Consider the following 21,737-nt stretch of genomic DNA (forward strand, 5'->3'; position numbering starts at 1 on the left):
TCCTTAGCCAGTAAAATCCTTTACAAACCCACAAACACTCCCATTCTCACTTCACTTATCACTCCTTACTGCAATCTTAAAAGCCTTTGTTCCTCCAACAAACTACTTATATCCACTAGTAAACCCAATAACACAGCCGGCAAATCCTTGTTCTCCAACACAGTAGGAAACACTTGGAACATCCTTCCTCCCAATCTCACAGCAATCTCCTCTCTTCCCTGCATTAAATTCCAACTCAAAACTCACATCAAAACCCAATGGCTCTGCCCCTGTAGCAACCCTGACTAGCTTACCTTGAGTATCTAGGTACTCTCAACTGTTCTGCTTTAACTGACTAGCTTTCCTTGAGTATCTAGGTACTCTTAACTTTTTTGCTTTAAGACACTCTTAACAAAACACACTTTTTATTTCTTATCTTCTGTTTCTGTAGTTAATATCTAATGTGTTTTGATGTATACACTATATATATGCTTAATTTGTACCTGTTCTTACTAATGTTTGCATGTGGAGCTTTTCTCCCTGGGACTCTGCTGAAAATGGACATATATCCAGTTGGACTAGCCTGGTCAACAAATGTTAAATAAATAAATAAATAAAAAACCTCCAAGGCAATACCCAGATTTGCTCTGAGTTATTGCAGACTTACACCTCCTATACTGAGCCAACAGATATAGCCAACATGCTGGCCGACAGATTCGGTGCCAACTTTACCCCTCCTCCCAGGGTCCTATCACAATACCAGAAGAAAGCCTGGTACCCACCATTTCTGTGGCACAGGTAAAAGCTGCATTGTCCAAAGCCAGGAATACAGCATCCTTGGGACATGATAATATCCCTGGCTGCATCCTGCATGAGCTACAAAATGAACTGGCTCTACATCTGTGTGACCTGTTCAATCACAGCCTTACCTCAGGCTATGTCCCTAACGAGTGGCACACTGCTATAGTCATCCCGCTCCATAAAGGGGGAGCAACTACAGACCCTGGTTACTATCGCCCCATTAGTGTGACGAGTCTGGTATGCAAAGCTATGGAGCTCATCATCATGGACCTGCTTAACAAAGATATAGGCAATCCCCAAACTCTTGACCCCACACAGTTTGGCTTTGTCAAGGGGAGATCCTGCCTACTGAACCTGGTTGACTTCTTTGAGGCAGTCACCAAGGCTGTGGATGAGGGTAAAACAGTGCATGCAGCCTACCTCGACCTGGCCAAGGCCTTTGATACCGTTTCCCACTCAGGTATCATTGATAAACTCTGCAAACTAGGCATGAATCCTTACATCACGAGGTGGATTGCAAACTGGCTTACAGACAGGACCCACAAAGTGAAAGTTGCGGATTCCAAGTCAGACTGTCAACTAGTCATGAGTGGAGTCCCACAGGGCTCGGTCCTGGGCCATCTCTTGTTTAGCATCTACTTCTCAGAAGTCCAGGCCAACACAGAAGGACTCTGGCTGGCCAAGTTCACTGATGACTGTAAGCTAGGAATCATTATCAACTCCCCAAGTGATGCAGACATCTTACAAAAGGGCCTCTCTGAGACCACTCACTGATGTCAGAACCATGGCCTGAAGCTTAATGCCAAAAGATGCGTTATCATCCCCTTTGGAAAAAAAACTCAGTTCCCATGAATTACCACGTTAATGAGAGCTCACTGAACACTGAAGGGGCCATATGAGAGCTGGGCGCCCAGGTCGACAGCCACCTCACCTTCGACCACCGCATTGCCACTGTGGTCAGAAAGTCCTTATACGTGACACATCTTATAACCAAAGGTTTCACATCCAGGATAAAGAGGTCATCATCCCTCTCTACTCATCCCTCATTAGACCAATCATCAAATATAACATCATGTTTGACATGTACCTGACCAGACACCTACAACAACTGGAGAGGTCACAAAAGTACCTCACAAAAAAGATCCTAGACCTTAAACACATGTCCTACATGGATAGACTCAAGAAACTTCAGCTGTTCTCAGTCTCTTATCGTCCACTTAGAGGTGACCTCTGCTTGACTTACAAAGCCATGTCTGACTCAGCCATACTTGAAATGCTACACCTAAAGAAATCCCAATCCCCCGTGCCACACACTCCAGAGATCACAACCTCATTATGACAAGTAACAGAACATGCTGGAGGGACAGGTTCATTTCCCAAAGACTGCCCATACTCTGGAATAAGCTTCCCATTTATGTCAGGCAGAGCACCTCGCTGGCCCTATTCAAGAGAAATCTTGACGAGTGGATGGGTAACAGAAAGTTCACCCCAGGGATCACTCCAGTTGCCCTACTGGATATGGGCATTGTGAACTAACATCAGGTGGCATGGTGCCTGGACAATTTTTTTGGGCTTGGCTTGTAAAGACTCCAAGGCCATTACCCTAGTACACACCTATGAACCTATAAACCTATAAGGATGGAGCTGCCAGATAGAGGAAAAGAGGAAGGCCTAAGATAAGGTTTATGGATGTCATGAAAGAGGACATCCAGGTGGTTGGTGTGACAGAGCAAGACGCAGAGGACAGGAAGAAATGGAAACGTAATCAGCTGTGGTGACCCCTAACTGGAGCAGCTGAAAGAAAAAGGTGTCATAGTTTTTTTAAGTATAAAATATTTTGATGTTTATCACAGACACATTCTCCATACCATCTTCATGTACTCTTGTTATTTACAGTCTCACACTGCCAGTGATCCCATACTCAAGTACAATTTTTGATACTGATACACAGTCACAATCCCACAGAGAATTAAAAATATGGGTTTTCCACCTGCCTCTCTCCCTAACTACAGAGTAACAGCCTTATATTTTTTGGTAAAAACTGTACCTTAATAGCAAAACTGTCAAAACAGAGTTCAAAAGCAGACCTTACAGTATGTTGCCAAACCCAAAGAAATTTCATGTTCCTCTTACAACCAACATGCCTAATGCAGTACCTACTAGGCCATCTAAATCCTTAACACTTAATCAAAACTAACTATCCCTTCCTCTCCCAGCCTCCTCTCTCCTAGAGCATTTCTATATCTTAAAGCCAATCCATGACATTCCATTAAATACCACAAATAGCTATATCTGAATAGAGAGATGATAGGTGTCTGAATGGAGAGAAGATATGTCAGCAAGCAAGGGAGAGTAGAATTGATTAAATTGAATTCATCCTCATGTCTTGGTGAGTACCTTCACAAGGTGGACCCTGTTTTTCACGATATATCACCAAGACAGCACCGATATATAGACTGTATTTATATAGCATATATCATGGACAGAAGTAGGTTAAAAATTAAAAAAGATAGCTGGATGTACAAGACCCAGGATAAAAAATTGCCCATTCCTGGTAGGCACACTGGTGCCAGGACTGGAAAAGATGACAGTGTAGAATCCACAAAATATGAAAACATTCTTACAATGGGGCCAGGCCAAGCCCAGGGGGAGGATGCCCCCTCCATTGTAGAAGGAAATAGTAGACCACAATATTCATAAAAACTGATAGGCCAAAGAAGTGCTATAAAGACGATAAAGTGGACTATTGAGGTAAGAAAGAAATTATGTATTGTTACTATTATGCAAAAAGCCTAGAATTTCCAGACACAAGATATACATAATGGTTAAGAGAGAAATTAGAGGAAAGAAAAAAACTTCCACAAGAAAAACTATCAGAAGCTTCAAATAAAAATTTGTATTCACTAATACAACAGATTTGTGAAAAGCAATATATAGCGCAAGAAACTTTGGAAAAAGAAGCAGCTGACAAAGTGCAACAATATAAACAATAAAACTTAGAGATTTTTGAAAAGTATAAAAAAAATATGGACATGGGAAAGAAAGAGAGAGTTGATATGGTGCAATGTTTATGCAAAGGAGAAAGACAAATTAATCAATATAAAGAAGGCAGCCCCAAATATATTCAAAGAGAAATACAGGCAAAGGCATCCAGATATGGAAAATTTCACAATAAATAAGTATCACAAAGAGGGAATGTAGAAAAGAAGATTAGTAAAGTAGAAGTTAAAAAAATAGAAGTTGAAGTTATGGAGTGCCTGTGAAGTGAAGGAGTTGGTGTAGAAGGTCTAACACAGGTTGCATCACAGCATGATGGAGCCAATCACCAAAGTAATGAGAAACAGGATGATCAGGAGACATCTGAAGAAGAAATATGGACATGGGAAAGAAAAAAAATCTAATATGGTGTAATATTTATGCAAAGGAGAAAGCAAAGCTAACAATACAAAAACAGCAGCACCAAAGATATTTGAAGAGAAATACAGGCAAAGGAATCTGGACAGAGGAAAAGTAGAAAAGGAAATTAGTAATGGAGAAGTAAAAGAAATAGAAACTGAGGTTATGGAGTACCTGTGAAGTAAAGGATTCAGTGTAGAAAATATAATTCAAAAAGCACCACAGCAGGATAGAGCAATGGATATCCAAATTAAGGGGAAACCAGTGGAAGTGGAAGCAATTGATCAGGTGCCATATGAAGATATTTTAGAGTCTTCCACAGGAAACCAGTATAAATGTTCACTTGAAGCTGGACAGCAAGGGAAGGAAGAGGAAACTGTGGAAACTCTGATGCAGTCAATGTTGAGGAGTGATAGGCCAGTGAGTTCTCATATGACAGAACAATGGATGGCACAGGATGAAATTGAAGAGAAATGCCACAAGAAGATGCTATAGAATTTTCAACAGAATGCCTGCAGGAAATTGAAAACAAAAAATGAGCCCTTAGTTTAGAAGAAAATGAGCTAAGAGAAGAGTTGCTTGATTTATACTGCAGAAGGTCAATAAAACCCCAACACATCAGAAGTTTGATAAAACAAATGAGTACAGTAATTAGGATTGTCCATAGACATCCATGTGAAATAATAGAAGTAAACAGGATATATTACTGTGAAGCTAAATTAATAACTGCTAAAGTTCTACCATAGAAACATAGGGTAGTAAGGGAAAGGGAGAAATCGAATACCATCATGGAAGTATCAAATAGAGAAAACAATAAAGCAATTAAGATAAGAAGTGTCACTGTTAAAAGCATATAGAAGGGGGAACAGATTAACAAAAATACTAAGAAATATAGACAAAATAAAAGCAATGTGCAGTATTAGAACAGACCAGGATCTATCATGCACTATAACAAATAAACTAAAAATCTCAGCAAAGGTGGAAAAACGTAGAAGATACACAGATAAATATAAAGGAAAAGTACAAAATAAGCAATTTATTGATGACCCAAAAAAGTTTTACAGAGAATTGGGAAACAAGGTAAAAGGAATTGAAAGTCCACCAATAAAAAAGAAATAGATACATTTTGGAGAAGTATTTATAAAGATCCTGTGGAACATAACATAGATGATAAATGGATAGATGACATAAAAGAAAGAATAAGAAGTTTAAAGATACAGGATATGCAATGGGATGAAGTAACAGCCAGAGAGATTTAAGCAAAGTTAAGAAAAGCCTCTAACTGGAAAACCCCAGGCCAAGAAGCAGTACCTAACTTTTGGTTGAAAGTATTAACATCTTTGCATGAAAATTTAGTCATGAGTAAGAACTGTTTATATGCACACCCTGAACAGACACCAGCCTGACTAACAACAGGAAGAACAATGCTCCTACTTAAGAGTGAACCTGCATGCTACCCTAAAAACTATAGACCGATAATCTTCCTTCTAAAGATGTATAAATGCTTCCCTACTAAATAAGTGGATGTTCAATGTTTCAAACGTTGCTTTATCGACAGCCAAATGTCGAATAGTCCAAGTCCTGAACAAACTGAACAGCAATTTTTTTCCCTAGGGAAAAAAATTGATGGTCCGGCAAAAAAAAAAAGCCCAAATACAAAATAAAGTGGGGGGCTTTGTCCCCATCCCACCCCCTCTACTTAAATATATCAACTCCGAGATTGCACCACAGTGGAGGTAACGGCAAAGTCCCAAAAGCAGCCCAGTGATTTTTGTTCCCTAGGAAAAAAATCGCTGTTCCATTTGTTCGGGATTTGGCCTTTTCGACAGTTAGCTGTTGACAAAGCGACATTCGAAACATTGAATGTTCACTTAAATAATAGGGAACCATATAAACTATACATTGGAATTGATGCTGACAGAGTTTATAGTCATTCAGAAGAAAACTCAATTATGGCAGCAGAACAAAAGGGCAATAAAAGAAAGTCATATGGAACAAAGGATCATTTGCTGTTAAAGTTATAGTGGAGAACTGTAAAGAGGGAAAAAATGATAGTAAGGCATGGATTGACTATAAAAAAGCATTTGATAGAAGCTCACATTCATGGATAAAGGAGTGCTTAAAAATATATAAGATGCACCCTACACTGATCGACTACATTACAGTGACCATGAAACAGTGGCAGACCACTTTGAAATTAAGCCACGATAAAGGACAAATTATTATTCCAGGGATAAAAATTCAAAGGGAATATTCCAGGGTGACTCTCTGTCACCACTGTTATTCTGTCTTGTTCTTAATCCATTAAGCTGCCTACTTAACAGCTTAGGCCATGGCTATAATTTGGCTCCTAGAAAACAACAAAGTGAAAAGACTTTTCATCTTCTGTTTATCGATAATTTAAAACTGTATAGCTCATCAGATGAGGAACTGAAAGCACAGCTGCAAGTTGCCAAAACTTTTTCAGATGATATAAGAATGTCATTTGGTCTTGATAAATGTGCAAAAGCAACATTTAAAGCAGGAAAACTGCAGCACCAAGAAAACATCAGTTTGGGACAAGAATGTGATATAAAAGAACGTGAGCAAGAGGGAGTGTATAAATATTTGGGAATTGATGAAGGATCAAAATAAAATATGAATAAATGGAAATAAAACTTAGTAAGGAAAAATTTAGAAGACTTATGTTAATCCTGAAAACAGCATTGATATCTAGGAACAAAATTCAAGCTATAAACTAATTTGCTCTACCTGTCCTAACTTGCGGTTTTAGTGATTGATTGGCTCAAAAATGTGTTGGATAGATTACATATGAAAACAAGAAGGATGCTTCATACTCACCAAATGATTTATAAGATGACTTCTCTGCTTAATCCAGCAGAAGCATATTGACGTCAAGCATGAATGACAATCAAACCAGAAGTACATAAAAATCAGGCAGCAACTGAATGTGCCAAAAAAAAATAAATAAATAAAAAAACAAAAGACAGAATATAAGGTGAAGGACCAAATGAGAAGGCAAGAAATGTGGAAAATGCATAAATATAGTTACAAGTATAGAAAACTTGAGGAATAACGTTATGTTGATCAGGAACAAACACAGAAATGGTTAAGGAGAGGCAAATTCAAACCAAGAGATGAAAGGTTAATATTGGAGGCCCAAGAACATTTGGGAGAAACAGACAAATGTAGGTTTTGTAAAACCAAATTGGAAACATTGGCACACCTGGTTGCTGGCTGTGACATACTAATGGCAGAAGGAGTGTATAGTGAAAGGCATAAAAATGTGGCAAGACTGTTGCAGTGGGGATTGTGCAAACATTATGGTATTGAGGAGGCTGAGAAACACTGGAAACATGAGATACAAAGCATCACAGAAAATGATGAAGTCTACATCACACGGGATCACTCATTACCAACAGTTCAAAAGATAGAAGCTAGAGAACCAGATATAGTGGTCCCAAGTAGCATTGATCATTGAAATTGCCACACCCAGTGAATACAGTGCCTTGCATACAGAGAGACACAAAGTCATAAAATATCAGGATTTGCAGGCAGAAATGAGAGCAATGTGGAAGAAAGATACTGAGACAGTTCCAATAGTAGTAAGAGCAATGGGTCTTTTAAAAAAGAGTCTACAATCATATTTATATATGTTACCAATACATGTAACCCCATATGAATTGCAGAACGAGTCATTACTGGGCACATTGTGGGTGCTACGAAGAGCACTTCTGGCTGACTCAAAGATTGAAATAATACTAATGTCATGAATGCTAATCGTGCTTTACCTTGGCAATGGGGTCCATTCTCTCATGGTATTAGAAACTCAAAAGACTTGAAGAAATTAAAAGAGAGAGAATAGCTATATCATCCCTACTTTCTGACAAAACTGCCCACATGTATACTGCACGTGACGTCTACAAAAGCCTTCTATCACATCATTTTTCTGAAACCCTGCTATCATCATCTTAACCTCAACATCATCACCACCAAAACCACCACCTGTTGCTCCAATAGTTACTGCAAATACAACTCCTCTCCGTCTAATTCTACTCAAATCAAAATGTCCAACTCTCCTCCACCTGTTTATTATAAACATCTCTCTCTAATTTTATTATATATGTTTGCAAATCTGATGCTATTGGACAAAACTACCTTGTGTAATTCATGCATTTCATGCTGCCTGTGTCTTCCATAGCTTGCTTCTGCCACAATGTCCTCCTTTTGTAACATTTGAGATATATTGTACCATCTATCTGTGCATTTCCCAACAGTCTCAGATTATATCATCTTTTCACCATTTCCCAGACCTGTTCCTACATATACTCATCTAACCATAGCTCAGTTTCCCTTCCCCAATGCTCTTTCAAACTGACCATAATACCTTTATCAATAATTAATTCCAGTCACTAATAAATCACCCGTATCCATCCCTTAGTAATCTTTCCCCAACATTTCCATAGCTTCTGGTCTTCTTCAAACTCCATGTCTTCCATCTCCCTTTGCCCCCAGCCCATCATCATTCTTATTCAACTACTCTCATGTCACTAACCTAAACTACTCATATTTCTTTTTAAATTGTAACCACCACAAATTCATCTTGCATTATATCTCAAACCCACTGCAACCTTTCCTTGCTCACTCCTTCATCATCATCACCAACTCTCCTGACAGATCCATTTCCATACTGCTACCAATGTCAGATCATCCAGCTCTATTCCAACAACCAACCTGCCCACATATTTCCTAATCCTGCTAGCTGTGTACACCTCTATCATTGTACACACAGTTTTACCTCTCTCATACTACCCAGTAAAACTGATTTTGCCCTATGCCTTCCAATGGCTGTTAAATATTTTTCTACATTAAATATCTATGGAAACTGGACATGTGTAACCTCTCCTTTTCCTTCTCTTCTTCAGATTGAAAATTTTCTGTCTCCAACCTACTTCTTTCCTCCTCCACACATATTTATCAAACATATTCTGTAATTCCCCCACTTAGCTTTTCAATGGGCTAATGCCAATATGCTGAACCCAAATAAATCATAAGCAATAAATCATAAATTTAACCACTTCGGTTGGACCTCTAAGCATATACATCTTATTTTATGTTCTAGCCAACATACACCTAACCTTATCCTTCATCTCTACCCAGTTTTTTTACTTCATAATATTTACTGTTGTGTAAATCTTCCAGCCCAAATATTCCTCATACCTCAATGTTAAACGCACTTGCATCTTGATCTTATCAGACCAACCAGATCCTATAACTACCAGATACATTGGATATAAATTTAAACCTAGTTTCTCCCCCTGAAGCCCTTAAAATGTCTAACGTTTCAAGGAGCTACCTCTCTGCATCTTGCAATCATGCAACCATTGACAAAGAAATGCCCCATCTCCACATCTGTCCTTTCCCTGCTCTTTTAATAAACCGCTATGTGTATTCATTAACCACTCAGTCACCAATATAAACAAGACTGGAGACACAGGACAGCTTTTCTTTGTATTCTTTACTAACTTAATCTTCCCTGACCACTTCCCATTAATTTATATCCTAGCCAATGTATGGCTATGTGATGCTTTCTTCCCATTTTAAATTAACCCCCTCCTGTATAACTTGATTTAAAATGCAAAGCATATATTCCCAACATACACTATCAAATGCCTTCTTTATGTATGTCATTATAATTACAGCCTTAAATTACTCATGTCATAAAACTGCTCAATGCCATCCAGTAATCAGCCTAATCAGTAAATGGTCTCCTTCTCATTACATTACATATATAACAGGCATATAGTTAGCCAAATCCACATACTGTATATTTCTCTACAGTTAAATTAGCATTGTTGCTTCATACAATGATCCTGACTTTTTCCTTTTCAGTAAGATTAATCCTAATATCTTTCTCTGTCTCTCTCTGTCTCTCACACTGAACATCCTGTACCTTCCCCAGCAATATCTTGTATTCCATATCTTCACTACTTTCCCACTCTCACAACACCCACTTCCCTCTATTGTGCCTTACTCAGAGTTCTACCAGTCCCCTACCATCCACCGTATCTTTCTGTCACTATAGAGTACATTAAACTAGAATAACTGTGTAAATAGAATTGTGTGTACCTTAATGTCAGATAGATGCCCACTTTATAAGACAGACTTCTATTATGTTGGTGTAATGCATTTCCATCCTGGATATTGTATTAGACAGAGTCGAACTATGTTACACAGACTTTGTTGATGCTTTTTGTGTTTCTGCATGTATAATCTTATTTTGTTCTCTTCAGCTGTACTGTAAACTACTTCTTTGTCTGATGTTACTTTGTATTTTCTTTTCCCATGATAAGACTTCCAAGAGCTCTATTCTGGTCAACAAATGGTAACTAACTAATTAACTAAAAATAAAAAAAATGAACAAGCATAGAAATCTGTCTAGTTCCAACCTCATCACTATGAGTATTGAGGAAAAAAAAAAACATAGAAACTAGTAGTCTTAAAACTTCATTGATAAGCTCAGTCACACTAATTTTCAAAAATCATGAAACCCAGGTAGTGTTCCAAAGCAACACTACTTTATTTGTCACAGACAAACAATTCTCAGTAGCAATTCTTCATAACTTTTGCAAATTTTAATATGTGGGTGATTAAGTATATCACACACATATATAATCACACTAAGAAATGATGACAGATGCATATGGTATTAAACCCTTGAAGATATTGTCCAAAAAAATTCTTCAGCCAAGTGATTTTTGTCAATACGCCACAGAGTCATTTGCATTTTGTTACATTCAGTAGTCCAAATAACTGTTAGAGTAAATGTTTCAAAGTACTACCTTTACTCTGGTTTAACACTGCGTTCTGCTAGCATAGCAAGTTTAAGCAGCACTGCGCAGAGATAACCGGACTAGTGCACACAATGGCAAAAACTTGCTAGGTTTTGCCATAGAATATGAAGAGCCATTCACAGTTACTCAGCACTGGTGTGTGATACTAAACTCTGAGCAAATGCGGAGGACAAAAAGTCAAGGCTTTATTAGGGGCCATTTCTGGCCATGTGTGTGGTGTGTTATTCTACTTTTTGACCAGATTAAATTTTTGAAAATGGGGTAGATAGGAAAGTGGTGAAATAGAGGGCAATTAGAGGGAAGTACAAAGGGAAAGCAGTTAAAGAATTTGCAGGAGGGAATTAGGAATAAACCATAACTATTCACTTCTTTAACACTGTAACAAGAACATGAATAGAAAAGTGGATAAATATGAACAGTCATCACAATACAGATGGGTGCCAACAATGCAATCATGTTGTATCGCCAATTGGTCCAAATTAAGTGTGTCAAGAAGATACATATGCAAAGTGGAGAGCTATGTATGGGACAAAATCTTTTTATACAACAAGCGAAATAATAACATGCTGAGCAACATTAAGGATGAGGTTTGCAAAAAAAGAACTACGTTTTTTTTTCCATTACCAGGTATAGGTCCTCAGACTACAGTTACTAAGCATGCTTTGTCCTCTGACTATGAACAAACTATGACTGTAAAGTATGGTCCTTGTTGTAATGCTTTTAAGCAGGTACTGACTAATAAATGTAAGATTATAGAACATGACAGTAAGTTATATAATATATTGTGGGTGAGTCCCCAGTTTCTGTAATTCATTTAAAGGAAACGTCGGAGTAAACTACAGCAACTAATGTTATAAATGTTTCTACCAAAGAGCATAAAGGAATGCAAAAGTGTGGATCCTGCTCACAGTGCAAGTTTATTTTTGTTGGCTAAACTTTAAAATTGAAAAGCATTAATTTTATGTTTAAACTGTATCATGCTTGTAATTGTAATTTATTTGGAGCTATTTATCTTGTTTTTTGTGATTTTTTGCCTCTATTTTATATTGGCAAAACTGAACATGCTCTTAAAAAAATGCATATATGAACGTATGTATGATTTAAATATGCTCAGTGTTAATAATGCTTTGTTTAAACATAACAGGTTTGGCCTAATAATAAAATGTTTTTATTTTTTATACTGGAACAAGTTTTACCAAATGTTAGAAGAGGTCATGGGGACAGAGACTAGAGTACTGGGAGCTTCTTTGGCAGCTTAGATGAGAAGATGACCAACCCCCCCCCCCGGGTTTAAATGATAAGATTTCACTTAATTGTGTTATCAGAACGTGTGCAGCTAAACTGTAGATGGAGGTTATGCCTTGTTTTTACTGGTTGTATTTTTACCCTTTTAGTTATATTTAATTGCTTTCTATATATGCTTATACTAGGTTAATGCTGATTTATTGCATTAAAGATTTTATTGTTCAACTATTGTTACTTTGGGCAGGATTCACGAAGGCTTGCACGGAGTGTAAGAGACGTGCAACACTCCATGCAAGCCTCGCGATCCAGGAACAGCCCTAAACTCCGTGTAAGAGACCAGCTAAAACGTCTCTAACACGGACTGGGTGTGGACATGCTAAATACCTCACTTGCATCCGAAAGGTATGCAAATGAGGTATATTAGCGATCCACGAAGCAGAAACCAGTCCGTGTAGGAGATGTTTTAGCTGCAGAAATGTACTCAGTTGACAACTGAGTACATTTCTGCAAAATCCACAATGGAGCGATGTCAGCTCCAAAAAAAGGTTGCATATGATTCAGGCAGCATGCCAATGGCCAAATATGTGGCCATTGGCAAGATAACCTGATGCAAAAATATTACAAATATGATTTTTTTTTTCGGCAATCACCGATGCTTAAACCCAGTGCAGCCCCGCGCAAACGGGCTGCGCTGTATAAAACCATGAAAAAGAAGGTTATAAACCCACAAATGTGGGTTTCATGCAATACATGGAATGACAATGCAGGGACCAGCAGACCAAAACCAACATGGCCACCGTGTAGTGGTTGCTAAGGAGGGAAGCTGAGTCTAAGACATGTAACTAAGCATTAGTAGGCAATCTCATGTAAATGAGGGTTAGGATACTGAATCTCACAGTCACATACCAAATGAGCACAGTCTGAGTAGTGTAAGAGATACAAAGGGGAGGAATAGAGTAGGAGATAGGTGACATCACAGGGGAATGGTAGAAAGAAATGCAGTTCATTGGAGGCCAGTGTAACATGACAGATGACAGGCACAGATCATGGAAAGAGGTGTGCCACTAGATAAGTCATGGAAAGTCAAGAAATGGAAGGTGTACACTGTTACCTACACCAAAGTTTCTTGCTGGCCGTGCATGCGCCGATATTACGCAATGAAGCACGAGTAAGGCAGTGTGCGGCGTGTAGCCTTTTTAAACGGCGTGATCCATTAATTTTAGGCAGCACAATTCTCATTTTTATAAGAAAAAGGGGATTTTTAATAACAACACCATCTATACAACAGAGCAACTATCAGATTTAATAACATCACATGCACAACACTTAAAATGCGGGAATCTCAATAAAAAAATTTTTAAATAAAAAATTTTTACCCCTTATTAACGATTCTATTATGTTTTAATCTCTCCTTTTTTTATTTATACAGGGGGAACTTCTAGGCTTTTTAAATGTTTTCTGAGTTTTTAAATCTTTCCAGCAGTCTATTTCTTCTTTTCGATTTACGGATTTTTTCCCCAAAATTTGATTTCAATCTTCTGCACAATTTACCTCTAATTTAAAAAAATTTTTTTAAGAGGGCAATTAGAATTATGTTAAACCCTTTAAAATAGTTTAAAAAATAAAACTGAAATAAGCAAAACTTCATAACTTTCACACTTTATTCAATTTACCTTTAGGATATCACGCAACCTACTTTTATACCTTTACAGAATTTTATAATTTTGATTTTGTGGGAAAAAGTATCCCAACTTTTCACAAAGGAATGCAGTGAATAAAATGAATAATTTGGAAAAATTTCCAAAATCAGCAGTTAATTTTTTAATACATAATTAATTTTTTACTCAGAGTTTGTTTGGGTTGCCCAAAGGGTTCATTTTTCTTGGTTCTTCAGTCGCGGGGGTTGCAATTTACCATCCAAAATTCCCGGGGCACTGTGAAATGACCCAAGTGCCTAGTGAGCCCCAAAACCCCTGCCCTCAGATTGGGTCATGATTTGGACTAGGACCCAGCCAGGACTATCCTAACCCCCTTGTGTGGGTACCTCTCTCCCCTTAAATTTGTGAGGTGTTAAATTTTTATGTGGAATTGAGGGGTTAAAAGCCGTTAAAATTTAGGGGATTGGTTTTGGAATTTACCCAACTTCTTTAAACCTAAAAGAAACTGTTTTTGAAAATTTAAATTTTAACTTTTATTTTTTTCTAGGACTGCTCAGGGTTTAGGGTTTTGGGACCAAAAAAGGTGTAAAAAATTTCAAATGGAAGCTTTTTTTTTCAAAACTTTAAAAAGCTAGGGTGTGTCTTTAAAGGGGGTTTTAAAAAGGGCCTAAGTTCCTTACCGGTTAGGTCCTCAACTACTTTTAACCCTCTTTGGGCCTTGGGAAAAACAAATTAGCTGTAATTTAGGGCCCTTGTTTAGCTTAAAAAAAGCCGGGTGGGGGACTTTTTTGGGAATTTTTAAAACCCACTGTTATTACGGAGTGATCCCCGTTTTGAAATTCATAGGACTCGGCATATTCTTTGTTATAAATTTTTCAAAAAAGGGCTAAAAATTTTCAAAATTGGGGGTTTTGTTACTTTTTTTGGGGGGTTTTTTTTGTTTATTTTAAAAAAAAAATTTTTTTGGTTTTTGGGTTTAAAATTGAATTTTTTGGGACCAAATTTTTTTGTGTATTGTTCCTTTTTTTTTTGGAAAATTTTTAAGTTCTTAAATGCTTTATGACGGAACGTAGTGTTAAAAGCCAGAAAACCCTTTGGTTTAAACTTTTACATTTAAAAAATAAAATTTTTATTTATATAAATTTTTTTCAAAGTTGGGGGCATGGGGCGTTATAATTTTCCGGGACTCTTTGGGTTTTAAATTTGGGAATTTTCCCTTCTTGTTTCTTAAGGGTGGTACAGAGGGCCCACTCTTAGGAGGTTTGCCTTTTTTGGGGTTGATTTTCCCTTTAATATAAATTGTTTTCCTTTTTAAAATGAAACCTGTAAGGGTTTTAAAATTCTTACGGGCTTTTGTGAATCCTGCCTTTTAATTTTTCTCCTGAGTGTTCCTGGATATGATTGGTTGCTTAATGTAATGTGTCCTTTTGAATTTGCTATTTAGGTGTAGTTTTTATTTCATTTTAATGTTCTGATGAAGTCTTTTGTGTAGGGATGAAAGATCTCACTGTTTTGTTTATTAAATTGTTTTATCCACATTATTGTGTGAGTATATTCGAGTTTATGTGCTTCACTTTGTGACTGCCTTGCAAGTTTTTGGTTCCTTGTTTTTCCTCAAGGTTTCTGTTTATTTTTCTTGCAATGACAATGAACTGATACCTCTTCCATGCAGGAGTCACACCTGTTGAACATGGCAGGACACAGAGCTAGCACACAGCTTAGTTGTGTTAATGTAGACACACACACACACACACACACATACACACACACACACACACACACACACACACACACACACACACACACACACACACACACACACACACACACACACACATACATGTCACATTAAGTGCCCATATAGAAACCCACACATACCAGCTACATGAGGCATTAATGAAGGTTGCAGGTCATTTTGTCTCAGTGGTCGTTTTATATTATTTGCATTTCTGCTTGCTTGGGTTGCTTACTCACATATACTCACTAATTTGGTGTCAACCTTGGCCTCCTGTCCCCCACCCCCATCCTCTGCAAATGATGACAACTCTGCCATCACTTTGTTTCCATCTTTTTGATTCAGGGATATGTATGCTTTTTTTTCTGATGCACAGGGTGCATAGCTAATTGAGTGCTTAGTATATGTCCTGGTGATGCTATTTGAAACTTTTTACTGATGTCTTATAGCCTTTTTACTGTTGTAATTTCTACCTTGAAATTGTTGTTACATCAGTGAGGTTTATCGCTCCATTTGTCAGAATGTAGGAATAATTAGACTTTGGACTGCTTTTCGTACTGTGTGCATTTTTAATGCATGAGGTATGTTAGCCAATAAACAGTAGAAATCTATCGACATAAGTCAGTCGTGTCACATACTTATGTCATTGCCGGACAACCCACACACATTCTGCTTAGGAACATTTTCAAGTAAAAGTATGCAAGCATCTGGCATTCATTTATGCTCTTATCCATTTATTTTCCTGTTCCAGGTTCAACACTTACCTTGATAGTCCAGAAGTTACAAGTGTTGTAATTTGGGGCTGACCCTGTGTGATGCTAGCAGTACACATCCATTACATAGCTAAGCAAAGGCTGTGAGCATTGCCTAACATCCATTTTACTGTATGTATGAGCATAGGTTGAAAGTTATACCCCTTAGGTAGTCAGTACTTGTGGTCTCCATTGTCTCTTGGCTAGGGCAGGGGCATATTGTGATATCATCTTGACATCAGCACTAGCTGCTGCCACAACTATAGACATTTACCAGCCGTGGCAAGAATGGTCATTCCTGAGCTCTGTGCTCATCTTTCCCCATTGATTCCTTTGCTCTTAAGGGTCTAAACAATTAGCACCATTGAGGTCAACTTCTTGAGGATGCCAGGGGTTCCACTCATTGAAGAGGCACATCTGGGAGCAATTGGAGGATTCAGGGACAGGTAAGCACAGAAGCCAGGGAGAACAGCTTGAAGCTGTGATTGCAGACAAGCAAAACAAACTATGTAAACCACACCTGTTGCAGTGCTGCAGAATAGCAGAATAGTAAATCTAAGTCAGTAGTAAAACCCTAAATGATTTTTACTTGACTGACTTGGATTTACTATTTTGCTATTCTGCAGCACTGCAGTAGATGTGTTTTTCATGTAAAAATATAACTTTTTCCATCAGGAATGAGCTTTTCACTTTCAATGCCATGTAAACCAAGGTATAGAAAATATATTACTTTTATTTACAAGGAGTGATCATAAAAAATTGCATGTTTAAACTGTACAACAAAAATGTTACCCATGAGCTGAGGCATGGGTGCAAAGGCAGGGTGCCCTTTTCCAGTTACAACTTTTGTCAAACAAGTGGACATTGTGTCTGAATATCCATTGGTGAAGAAAAGACACATCTTCTTAGTAGTTTTCTTTATTTTGTGGAGGGCATTATTGCTCCTTGCACATATGGATGTGATGACTAACATTGAATAAGAAAGAATGAATTGGTAGGGGTGCTGAATGGTTAATGGTCTAAATTCAAGAAGAGATTTAAAAACCAACAATGATACTGAAATCCAAGTTATGCATATAGGATCATAACATCATAGGACATTACTAGGCTATTGGCCCTGAGGCCCTTACAAGCTAGCCAAGAATTTAGCCCATGTTCCAACAAGTCAGCACCCTATGCCACTGTCCAGGGACATAGGTGGAATCCCAGGGGTGTATTTTCTGTTCCCCATCCAGTTATCCAGGCTGTGCTTAAAAAGGTTTAATGAGGTACTCTGCTTTACATGGAGATGGAGTCTATTCCACAAAAGGGTGAGTCTCTGTGACACAGATCTGTCCTGCCAGCAAGTCCTTTTGATGTCACAGACCAGGTTGAGGTCTCGCATGTGGGTTACTCGAGTGGAGCTTGACTTGCGGATATGCAGCAGTCCCATCAGGGTGGTGTCTGAGATTGCTTTGTATGCTAGACAGAGGTCACCTCTGAGGAGTCCGTAGGAGACTGATCAGAGGGACAGGGCTTTTAGCCTATCTGTGTAGCATAGACTTTTGAGGCCCTGGATTCTCTGGGTGAAGAATCTCTGTGGTCTCTCCAGCTGCTGCATGTGCTTTGTGAGGTACATGCCAAAAGGGGCATTGTATTCAATAATCGGTCTTATAAGGGAAGAATACAGGGATGTTATGACCACCTTGTTCCTGGATGAGATACCCTTACTAATGTGCTGGGCCATGTAGAAAGCTTTCCATACAATGGAGGCAATATGGTTGTCAAAAGTCAGTTTGCTATCAACCTGGGTTCCCAAGTCCCTCACGACTGATTGCATGCTTAGTGCCTTATTATCAATGTGATAATTTGTGGGAATGTCATTCTCCCCAAAAGGGATGATGATGCATTTTTGGCATTAAGTTTGAAGCCATGTTTCTGGCACCAGGCAATTGTTTGGGTAACACTCTCTTAAAGGATGTCCACACCACTAGGGGAATTGATGACAGCACCTAGCCTGCAGTCATCTGCAAACTTCATCAGTCATAGCCCACTAGATTTGGCCTGCACCTCTGAGAAGTATATCCCAAACAGCAGAGGCCCCAAGACCAATCCCTGGGGTACATTGCTTGTTACGGGTCTACTATTTCAGGTGGCTTCCCCTGTTTTGACCAGGTGGGTTCTATCAGTGAGCCAGTTTGCTACCCATCTGATAACATATGGATTGATGCCTAGTTGAGAGAGTTTATCTATTATATCTGAATGAAGAATAGTATTGAAGGCATTGGCCAGGTCAAGGTAGGCGGTGTGCACCATCTTTCCCTCATCTATGGCTTTGGTGATTGTCTCAAAGAATTTGATCAAATTTAACAGGTATGAACTCCCCTTGACAAAACCAGACTGTGTGGGATCAAGTGTCTGGAAGTTGCCAATGTCCTTGTTAATGAGATTCATGATAATCTGCTCCATGGCCTTGCAGATCAGGTTAGTTAGGTTGATGGGTTTATAATTTCCTGGATCGGTGGGCATTTCACCTTTGTGCAAAGGGATAACAGTAGCTGTCCTCCACTCGGCTGGAATGAAGTCAGTACTCAGGCTTTGGTTGAATAGGGTGCCTAATGGTGATGCAAGTTCCTGCCTGAGTTCATGTAGGATGCAGCCTGGGATGTTATGGGGGCCCATGGAGGTTGTAGTTTTTGCCTTTGAGTGGGCAGTGATGACTTACTCCCTAGAGATAAGGGGAGGTGGTAGGTACTGGGGATGTCCTGTTTTACTGATGGGGGGGACAGGGGAGTGAAGTTTTCACAGAACCTGTCTGCCAGTAGGCTGGCTATATATACAGGGTTTGTGTATGTGGTGTCCTTGATCACCAGTTCTGAGCAGATCTGGGTGCTTCCTTTGAGGTCGTGGACTTATGTGAAGAAGGTCTTATGATTGTCTTTAGTAGATGTGGCCAGTTTGGACTCGAAGTTTGCTTTGGAGGATTTCACTAGTGCTCTTATTTGCTTGTTCAGGCTAAGGAGAGATTGCTTCCAATTAGACACCTGCTCCTTCTTGGTACTGGACAGCAATTTTTTCCTTTTATTATTGTGTTTATTTATTGTAGATGTCCACCAGACAGGTTTACTCTTCCTTGAGCAGGATGATTTCATCCTGTCTGGTATTTTTGGTGTAAGTTTGGACATATGTGCCAGCTTTTGTGCAGGGGAAGGGGGCTGTGAAGGTGTTTATACCTTCCCTCAGGAGGTTGGAATCAGCTTTGGAGACTTTTTTTGTTTGACCGTAGCTGGGGGAGGGCGGGGGTTGAGAGATATGGTGACTTTGAAAGTGACTGTTTTGTGGTCGGATATTACCAGGGATGATGACACTGTAGGGATGCTGCAGTGGTTACTCATGTTGGTTAATGCCAAGTCCAAGATACTTCCACATCTTGTGGGGGTGTTAACCAACTGGTCCAAGGCATTTGCATTGATGGAATCAAGGAATCTCTGAGCATTTGTGTTTTGGCATGATTATTTCTTCCAATATGGTTGGATAATTAAAGTCATCCAGGATCAGGGTAAAGGTTTGAATCTTGATAGATTTGAAGAGGTCCAGATAGGCAGAGTGGGCATCTTGAGTCAGAGTTGGAGGCCTGTAGCTAGCTATGATTTGAATAAGGGTCTTGTCAATTGTTAACTGCACCTGGAGTATTTCCTGTACATCATACTATTGACCAGCCTAGAGGTGTGCATGTCTTTTATATATATATATATATATATATATATATATATATATATATATATTGCAACTCCACCTCCTTTTGTTTTGCTTGGGGTCTGAATGAATGATAGGATGAGTAACCTGATATGGCTGGGGTGCTCTCCACAGCTTTGAATCGGGTTTCTTTGACTGCACAAATGTCAGCTTCTTCCAGGGTTAAGAATGCTTGCAGGAGTGCAATTTCATGTTTAGACTCCTATCGTTAAGCAGCATAACCTTTAATTTATGTTTTGATGACATTTTCATGTTGGTAATTTTGATCTCATGGCATTGCCTAAAAAAGGCACTATGGGGGAGGCAAGAGCCTTTGCCAGGAGCCTGAATGCCAAGGAAGACAAACATGGGCCATCTCTGGAAAAGCATTGTGGCTTGTCAATCATGTCATCCCAACCTGTCAGATACAGGATACCCATTGAATGACACCATAAACTAATTGTTAAAGTCAATAATTTCCTGTTTGTATTGAGGCATCATTCTGGGTGATGATAGAATGCTGCTTAAGGCTAGAGACATACATGCCTGGGACACATACTCCATGAGTTTGATCATGTTTCTTTTCATATAGTCCAGAGAGGTATGTCTCAAGTCATTCACTCCAACATGGACTATGACAGAGTTATAACAGTACCTGTTAAGAGACTTGAGTGCATTGTTGATATGGCAGATTCTGGCAACTGACAAACAACTAACCATGACTTTCTCCTTATCCAGCCTGGTGAGGGGCACATCTGTGTGTCTCACAATGGAGTCTCCTATGACTAATATGTTGGGTTTGTGTTTAGGCCTTAGCAGCTGTGAGACACATGTGTGTAGACTATGTGTGGTGTGGCAGGCAGTGGAGTTTGCGTGTGCTTATGCCTCGGAGGTCTCTTTTGTTTGGATATGTTTTTGTTGAGGGCCTCCACATATGCAGGAGTGTGTTGTGTAGGTGTGGGTGGTGTTTGAGGTGTGGTGTTCATGTTGTCAACCTTTTCAGTGCCAGCTATACTGTCTTGTGGGGGAGACAGCAATGACACCAGGTGCTTGATGTATTTGCATCTCTCACAAATTGTGTTCCTAGGTGGTAGTAGTAGAAGGTTGTCCGTGTACATGAGGCTGTTGCTACACTGTCTCAGGATGCCCATATCAACCAGACTGGCAGGAAAAAATGTAGGAAAGGGTCCATCCGTATTTGTCAGAAACTGAAGGCGCTAAGAGGGTAAAGGGAGGGAGGTCTATGAGTAGTAGTACTACTAGATGATAACACAAGTGCTACTAAGGGAAAACTTGTAGCCAGAATACCTCAAAAAGGGTTAAAAACCATGCAGCTGAAGCTCTGGATGCCCCAGACCTGTACCTAGACTATGCTACTAAATTTTAAGGTTGAGAACCCAGTAAGAAAAAACTCAGAATGAAGCACATATTAATCACTTATAGTCAAAAGAATAGAACTCGCAGTATGGAAAAATATAGTTAAACAACAATGAAATACAGTAAAATGCAGTTAAACAGTAATGAATTTCAGTAGATAGCAATGAAATATAGTTAATCAGTAGATTGCTTTGAAACAATAGCTCACAAATCACAACAGTAACAG

This window comes from Protopterus annectens, chromosome 8.part0, assembly GCF_019279795.1.
Source record: "Protopterus annectens isolate FY-2018-M chromosome 8.part0, PAN1.0, whole genome shotgun sequence".
Taxonomy (NCBI): Eukaryota; Metazoa; Chordata; order Ceratodontiformes; family Protopteridae; genus Protopterus; species Protopterus annectens.